An 8,226-nucleotide genomic window follows, 5' to 3' on the forward strand; every position below is an offset into this window, starting at 1 on the left:
ACAGTGGCTTTCTCATTTAATTCTTCAGTGGAAATGATTTATTGAGCCAGTATATAAAAGATATGGATCTTACATAATGTTTACAAATACAGTTTTGTATGTTTGGATGTACTGTACACTTAATCATAAAACATACTGTCAGCATCTAAAACATAAAACAAACAGCGAAAACACTTTATGTATAATGCATTATAATCATCAAAGGGTATATATAATGCATTATAATTATTTATAATGTGTGTTGTAATATATTATATCTTCTTGTAAATAATTATAACCAAAGTTGTGGTTACAATTATTCATGAGATTGTACAATGCATTATAAGGTGCATTGCAAGGCATAATTAATGCATAAAAAATACTTTTATAATGCATTGTACATAAAGGCTTTAAGTAAAGTCTTACCGAAACAGCTTTAGAGTTGTATAAATCTTTACAAATATTTAAACGCTATCTCACGACCAATTCGTAAGTATTTTACGAGGTTGCTAATTCGTACAAATTCATACGACCTCACTCGTACGATTTTGTACGATTTGTCTAGACCCCAGTAAGGGGAAGGGTTTAGGACCAATTAGATGTAGGTCACAAAAATTCATACGAATTATGCAACTTGTAAAATACGTACGATTTAGCAAAAATTGTATGAATTTGTATGAGTGAGGTCTTACAAATTTGTGCAAATTAGCCACCTCGTAAAATATGTATGAATTGTCGTAGCATATTTATGTAGTTAAATGTAAGTTAAATGTAGTTTTTATTCTTTGTTCATTTATAATATATATGGTTGCATTAAATATAAAGTCAGTAATAAAGGTATATCTCACTTGTACGTTGTTTCACAGTTTTATAAATATAAAAATCTTTACGAATACTTTATAAATACAGTTTTATAAATATGTTTTATTAGATAGATAGATAGATAGATAGATAGATAGATAGATAGATAGATAGATAGATAGATAGATAGATAGAATTTATATATAATGACATTATGTTTAACTTTATAATTTATATATTTTACTATTTTAAAGCGATTTTATTAAATATGTGTACATGCTTATTTAAGATATAACATTTACAAAGTTTTACTAATTTACTGAAATCCTTTTTTTGTAATAGCTTGAATTTTGCTTTGAAAAGTTAAATTATTTTCCACCAAGTCATACAGCCTTTGTTTTCGGTACCATTAAGAACATCCTTAGATCCCTAAGTGGATAAAAAAGGGGGGAAATAAACGTCTTCGGTACAAATCAAAGTCAAGGGCCTGCATGCTTGCTGGCCAGGTGTGTTGGGAATCGGTAAGCCTTTCATTTGCTGATGAACCTAGTGGCACTAGATCCATCAAACCAGCAGAAAAAAAACACTGTCTCATCCACTTTGATCACTGGGGGCCAGATGATAGATGACTGTGAGTGTGGTGAGAGTGGTAAGACCAAAGTAATATAATGGAGGGAAAAAAGCCTCAAGCCTCATTCCACTCAACATTGGAGACACAAGTTCCTCTGAACAGTAAAAATGCATCACCAATATTTGCTAAACCATTCACTTTTTTGTGTTGTTTTTTAACGTTACTAGTGTAGCTTGTGTAACATATGTTTTCCTTATTTTTCCTTCAAAAACAACTTTTAACAAAGAGGTTTAAGATAGCCTGCATTTGTCACCCACCCTATAGAGAATGAATGATGACCTTACTTAAGGATCACAGCAATCATGGCACTGCTGTCTCCCAGCAGGGTGTGTCATGGTGGCAATGTTCCTCAAGGGCAAAAACCCAGGACAGCACACTGACACCATCACAATGTCCCAATGGCCACATTAATTACCATCCATGTGATTCAAATGAGATGAGCAACCATGTGGCCTCTCTTACTCTGCCCTTACACAACCCACCTCACCATCTCCCTCACTTTGAACCTTTATTTATTATAGACTGTGATTAATGTTGTCATCGTCTCAGAACACCAACTTTATCAGTCCTTTTTCTGTTCGACTGCTGCTATTTTCAAGGGTGCAATTGAAGTTAAACTATTGAGAAAATGATGAACATTTTGCATTATAATTATTTGTTAATTTTTCATAGTTTCACAAGTAGGCATGATAAGATCCAACTGTGCTTTTGTGTGTGTGTGTGTGTGTGTGTGTGTGTGTGTGTGTGTGTGTGTGTGTGTGTGTGTGTGTGTGTGTGTGTGTGTGTGTGTGTGTGTGTGTGTGAGTGTATGCAAGTTCAAATTCAGTTCAAATTCAGTCCTACTAAAAATGATTTTCAATGGAGATTTACTGTTGCAATTTAATAGAGAATGGGTTTAATCTGTCCCTAAAATGGTCTCTGAATAATTACGCATTCACAGCTGATGTGGCATTACAAATTAAATAACAATTACGCTTAAGTGTGTTATATGTATAATTATGCATGCTTCATTCTTTAAACATTTTCAAAGTCTCGCCCCTTGTAGACCTGATTTGGATGAGTAGGCTGTTTAAAATGACATCATTAGCCATTCCACTTTTACTATTCAGTAACAATTGAGTAACTTTTGTGTTGTCTTAAGGAAAAGTTGTTCAGCTAGACTGCATAAGTGTCCTGATTCAGCATCAGAGCTTTTCAGGAACAGGCAGCGAGGGAAATGGTGAAGCAATCTCACTGAAATATATATTTTCATACCTTGGTATATATATTCAGACCTTTCATTGGTCTCTCACTGTCATTTAAGCTTAGTTAAAGATGATTTGAATTACATTTTATCAGGCCGGAAACAATTTCACATCACAGTATGGATAATGAACAAATCATTGTCAGTGTACTATGTCTTGAACCCTTGATGTGAGGAGAATGGCTAAGAATTCAAAATTAGGTCTGGACTCCAGTATCTATAGCTGTGGAAATGTGCAGTATTCCTCTATTTCAGACATTTCTGCAGAATCATTTCAGCTTCCAAACAAAAATGAAATCTGACTTTTAAACAGACCTTGGAGGCAAGTTTTGCATGTTATAAGACTATACTAAGAAACCCATATACTAATGTATTCTCCGTCATAGCTAATTCCACTTAAGCTCTTTTAACCAGACATCTCTGCCACAGACATCAATAATAACCACATCTGAGACTATATCTGTTCAGCTCTCATTGCTCCTGATGCACACCAGAGAAAAAAAAAAAAAAAAAAAAACTTTTTATATGGTTATTATTCAAATAAGGCAGTACACGTCAGGAACAACTTTTAGACATTCAACTTTATGTATATACACTGTTGAATTCAAAAGTTTACATACACCATGCAGAATCTGCAAAATGTTAATCATTTTACCAAAATAAGAGGGATCATGCAAATGCATGTTATTGCTTATTTAGTACTGATCTGAATAACATATATATATATATATATATATATATATATATATATATATATATATATATATATAGTGATAGCTGTTCATGAGTCCCTTGTTTCTTTATTTTTAACTTTTTATTCACCAAAGAATCAAAGGAAAAATGTATCACAGGTTCCGAAAATTAATTAATTAATTAATTAAGCAGCACAACAGTTTCAACACTGAAAATAAATCAACATATTGGAATATTTCTGAAAGATCATGTGACACTGAAGTCTGGAGTAATGGCAGATGAAATTCAGCGCTGCGTCGCAGAAATAAATTATATTTTAAAGTATATTAACATAGGAACCCAACATTAGAATTTTTGCTGAAGTTTGTATAATTAAATAGTATATTAATTTATGAAATCATAATAATATTTCATTATATACATTTTTTATGAGCATAAGAAAACATAAAAAAAATCTTACTGATCCCAAACTTTTGAATGGCAGTGTACACACACACACACACACACACACACACACACACATATATATATATATATATATATATATATATGTACGTATATATATATATATATGTATGTGTATATATATATATATATAGATAGATAGATAGATAGATAGATAGATAGATAGATAGATAGATAGATAGATAGATAGATAGATTTATTTGTTTTTTGATAGTTATTTAGTTGGATAAATAGAATTTTATTGAATTTATTTTGATTTAAATAAAGGGTTAAGCTTGAAATGAGGGATGGGAAGATTCCCCGATTCCCTCGGTGCATCGGCATTAAAATGATCATTGCGTTTCTATTGGTCAGTGTTAGAGGAGCTCAGCTTAGTCTGACAGTTAGCCTGCCTCGGACCATGTTAGTTTCCCAGCGTAAGTTGCCACAGTGACTGAGCTCGAGTTATGTTAAATTTGTTTTATGAAACCAAAACATTTTACAATGAGTCAGACTAACTGAAATAAGCCTGGGGTATTTGGTAAACTTGTTTTATGAAACTGGCATTGAGGTGTTAGAAGTCAGAAGACACTGAAGTTAACTTTCAGATTTGCTGTCTGTCTGAACCAAAGAAATAACAGCGATCATATTTTTCCATTGCATCGTATTGCATCGAATGGCATTGTGTTGAATCGGATCAAATCAAAATTGGATCACACTGCATCATAATGGGGTGAATCATATCGTATTGCTGCTTCATATGTATCTTTAATTCAATTCAATTAATTTTTTTTTTTTTTTTTTTTTTTATAGCACTTTTCACGATGCAAATTGTTGCAAAGCAGCTTTACAGAAAATTTGGTAGTTTTGTATGTTGTCTGAGGGTTTGCATCATCTGAGGTCTCCTGAGGGGTTAGCATCATCTCTTCTCAGGTGCTCGGTCATCTGAAACTTGTGTAATTCCTAGTCAATCAGATATGAGATTCAAATCCCTAGTTGAAATACATTGTCAACAACAACACTGTCAACAAATACTGCTGTATTCCAGCACATTTGACAAGTTAAGATTTGTCTTTTGACATCAGGTAAACTTACACAGTCATCTGAAGCATTGAAATTCTCTGACAGGGGACGTGATCACACAAAAGATATGTAAAACAAAAGGAACAGTTGAAGAGAAATTGGGGGCAAATAAAGAGATGCAACACCTCTGTATAAAGTACTGTCAAAGCACAAATAAAAGGAATATGATCTATATGCAAATGATCTAAATACATCAGAATAAGCCTATGATATCAGGACATCGCTGAGTTAAACATTTCCCCAAGCAACTATTGCATCCTCTTACAAACCATTAGAGTGGATGAGCAATGCTGTGCTTTTGAGATCCAGGGGAATATTTAAAACCATTTATTATTCAAAGGATAAAAGACTCAAATGTAAACATATATACCTCCACAGAGTTGACCATGAGAAGTCTCGTAGCTTAGATTAAGAATGTCCATGTGCATAAACATTGGAATTTCTTGACCTTTTGACCACCTTGATTCATCACAGCATATAGACCCTTATAGAAACCTCAGGATTATATACATGCTGACAATGCTGCCTGAAGTAGGCCTACATGGTTAAGTGAACCACAAAAACATTATTTTTTCATGACAGCTTTCGATTGCTTTCATCTCCGTGTGTGTTTATGTGCCATGTGATTCTCTCTGCCAACCATGAAGAACTATCTAAGAGCCTGAACCGTTCCATCCTTTTGTCTCTTTATATGTATAGCCTCAATAGAATTCCCCACAGGAGGCTGAGAGCACCACTGCAGCCACGCTGAGATGATGCATCTCTTATTCTTATGCCAAAACAATTTACAATTAGTTTACCTTTTTTCCTTTAAGCCAATGAGCTCATACTGCTCTGAAATTATATTGCCTTTTCCTCATGGGTAGAGAAGTACAAGGTTATAGAAAGGGGAGTCATGAACCTGTGTTCGTGGTGTTCGTGGCACACTTGGTGATTTAGTTGAGATAAGACATGGCCATGGGGGAAGAAAGGCTTTTGTCAGTTTTGTGGTTCTCCATATACTGTGTGTATAAGATATGTTTGCATAGAACCTTATTCTCCTTTAGCTCATTTGAGACTTGATTTTTAATTAAACCCTAACAAAAGTGGACCTGAACTTGACATCTGGAGATAAACATACATTTTCATGAAGAATATAAAAGCAACTTTGGCTTAATATTTCCTTTTGCTTCCCACAGGAAAATATCATACAAGCTTTTTCACAGCACTGTAAGTTCCCTTTCGAAAGCTTCAGTCGATGCTGCGCTGCTCAGCGCATTGGGAAACGTCTTGTTCGTGACCAGCTGTGAATAATGTGTGTAACACGTCGATAGAATTGACCCGGCGGTAATATAGCCTCGGTTGATGACGTCATCTGAGCGCGCCCGCAACACGGGGCTATAAATAGATAAGCCACAGGTGCATCAACAGGTCTTTTGTCTTCAGATCATTCTGTGTATGTGTGCGTCAGGAAGATTCTTTTTGTCTACTACAGATCTTCGTACGATGACCCAACGAAACAGTAAGTGTTGTGTTCCTCCATGCTCTCGTCCTATGTATGAGCTGGATACGCATGATTACTGTTTTGTTTGTTTGGGGGAAGAGCACGCGGTTCTGGCTTTAGAGACGGGGGAGTGCGAGCATTGTGAACTGCTCTCAGTGAAGATGCTTTGTGCTCGTCTGAACTATTTTCAGACCGCACCCACCTTTTCGTCGGAGGGCTCTCGTGCGGGTCTGCGTGACGAGCGATCGACGGGCCCGTCCCTTTCGCTTACAGTGTCACCAGATCCACGCATCCTCTCTCGTGATCTGGAAGCGCGCTCCGGTGCTTCTTCGATTCACGAGGAGGATGATATATCTCTTGAGTCTTCGGGCGATGAGCAGGCCTCTGAACGCTCCTCTCGCGAGAGGAAATCGGTCGAGGAGCTGCTCGAGGTGGTTACTCGCGCGGTGGACAGGCTGCAGCTTGACTGGCCACGCGACCAAGAGACCCCCAAACGTAGTAAGCTGGAGGATAGGTTTCTGTCGGGTGGTAGGAGAGAGAGAGACCGCAACATCAGTCTCTCCCCTTTTTCGAGGACCTCCATGATGAACTGTCGAAGTCATGGAGCAAACCATATACTTCCCGCATCTTTGTGCCCTCGACGTTGACTTTTTCAACTATCGTGGATGCAAAGTCGCGGGGATATTCGGAGATGCCTCGGGTTGAAGAGTCGCTTGCGAGCTATCTCTCGCCTGAATCTGCATCCTCGGTGAAGAAACCTACTCTCCCCACTAAACCTTGTAGAATTACATCATCGCTAGTTGGTAAAGCTTATCAAGCTGCAGGTCAGGCTGGTGCTGCGCTGCACACTATGGCAGTGTTACAGGCATACCAGGCTGACCTATTGAAGGAGTTGAGTGTGGGCAGTACAATCGACGAGGAAGCATTCGCTGAGCTTCGTCGGGCCACAGATTTGTCTCTCCGGGCGACCAAGCAGACGGCTCGTGCCATTGGCCGGTCGATGTCAGCTTTAGTCAGCACGGAGAGGCATCTGTGGCTTAATTTGACGGGCATTAAAGAGAAGGAACGTTTGTTTCTTTTAGACTCCCCTATCTCTCCATCTGGCCTGTTTGGCGATTCAGTTAATACGGTCGTCGACAGGTTTAGGGAAGTAAAGAAACATGAAGAAGCGTTCGTTCAGTTTCTTCCTCGCCGCACTCAAGGGGAGGGGCCATCAGCCACCCAGCCTCGCCCCGGTCCTTCAAAAAACCAGGGAGGTTAAAAAGCAGAGCGTGGCAGACCGTGCTCCCCCTCGTAGGGATTGGGGACAGGTTCGCCGTGCTCAGCAACCTCCCAAGCCAGACCTCAGGACTTTTATTAATAAGAAGAAGAAGTCCTGACGCCATGGCACCCGTGCTGGTGGGGGTAGTCCCTCACGGGGTGGGGCGCGCTCGAGAGCTTTTCGCCCCGCCCCGTTACCTCACACAAAACCCCTCCATCCCCGCCGCTTCTTGTGCCTCGGGGGGCGGGGGTTTCCAGCGAGATATTAGATGTTCCAGTGCTTCCTGCCATCATTCTGGACACGGAACATCTAACATCCCCTCAAAAGGAAGTATTGAAATTGGTACCATTCTCAGAGAGTCTGGCAGCGTGGAAACTTCTGCCAGGCATTTCTGCATGGGTGTTGAGCACAGTACGGGTAGGATACAGGATCCAATTTATTCGTCATCCTCCACGTTTCAACGGCGTGGTTTCCACTTCTGTGAAACCGGAGCTGATGCAGGTACTGTCTCAAGAGCTACAAACTCTTCTGGGCAAAGAGGCCATAGAACATGTTCCTCTTCCACAGAGAGAGTCGGGCTATTACAGCAGATACTTCTTAGTTCCCAA

This window comes from Cyprinus carpio, chromosome B2 (assembly GCF_018340385.1).
Source record: "Cyprinus carpio isolate SPL01 chromosome B2, ASM1834038v1, whole genome shotgun sequence".
NCBI classification, from domain to species: Eukaryota; Metazoa; Chordata; class Actinopteri; order Cypriniformes; family Cyprinidae; genus Cyprinus; species Cyprinus carpio.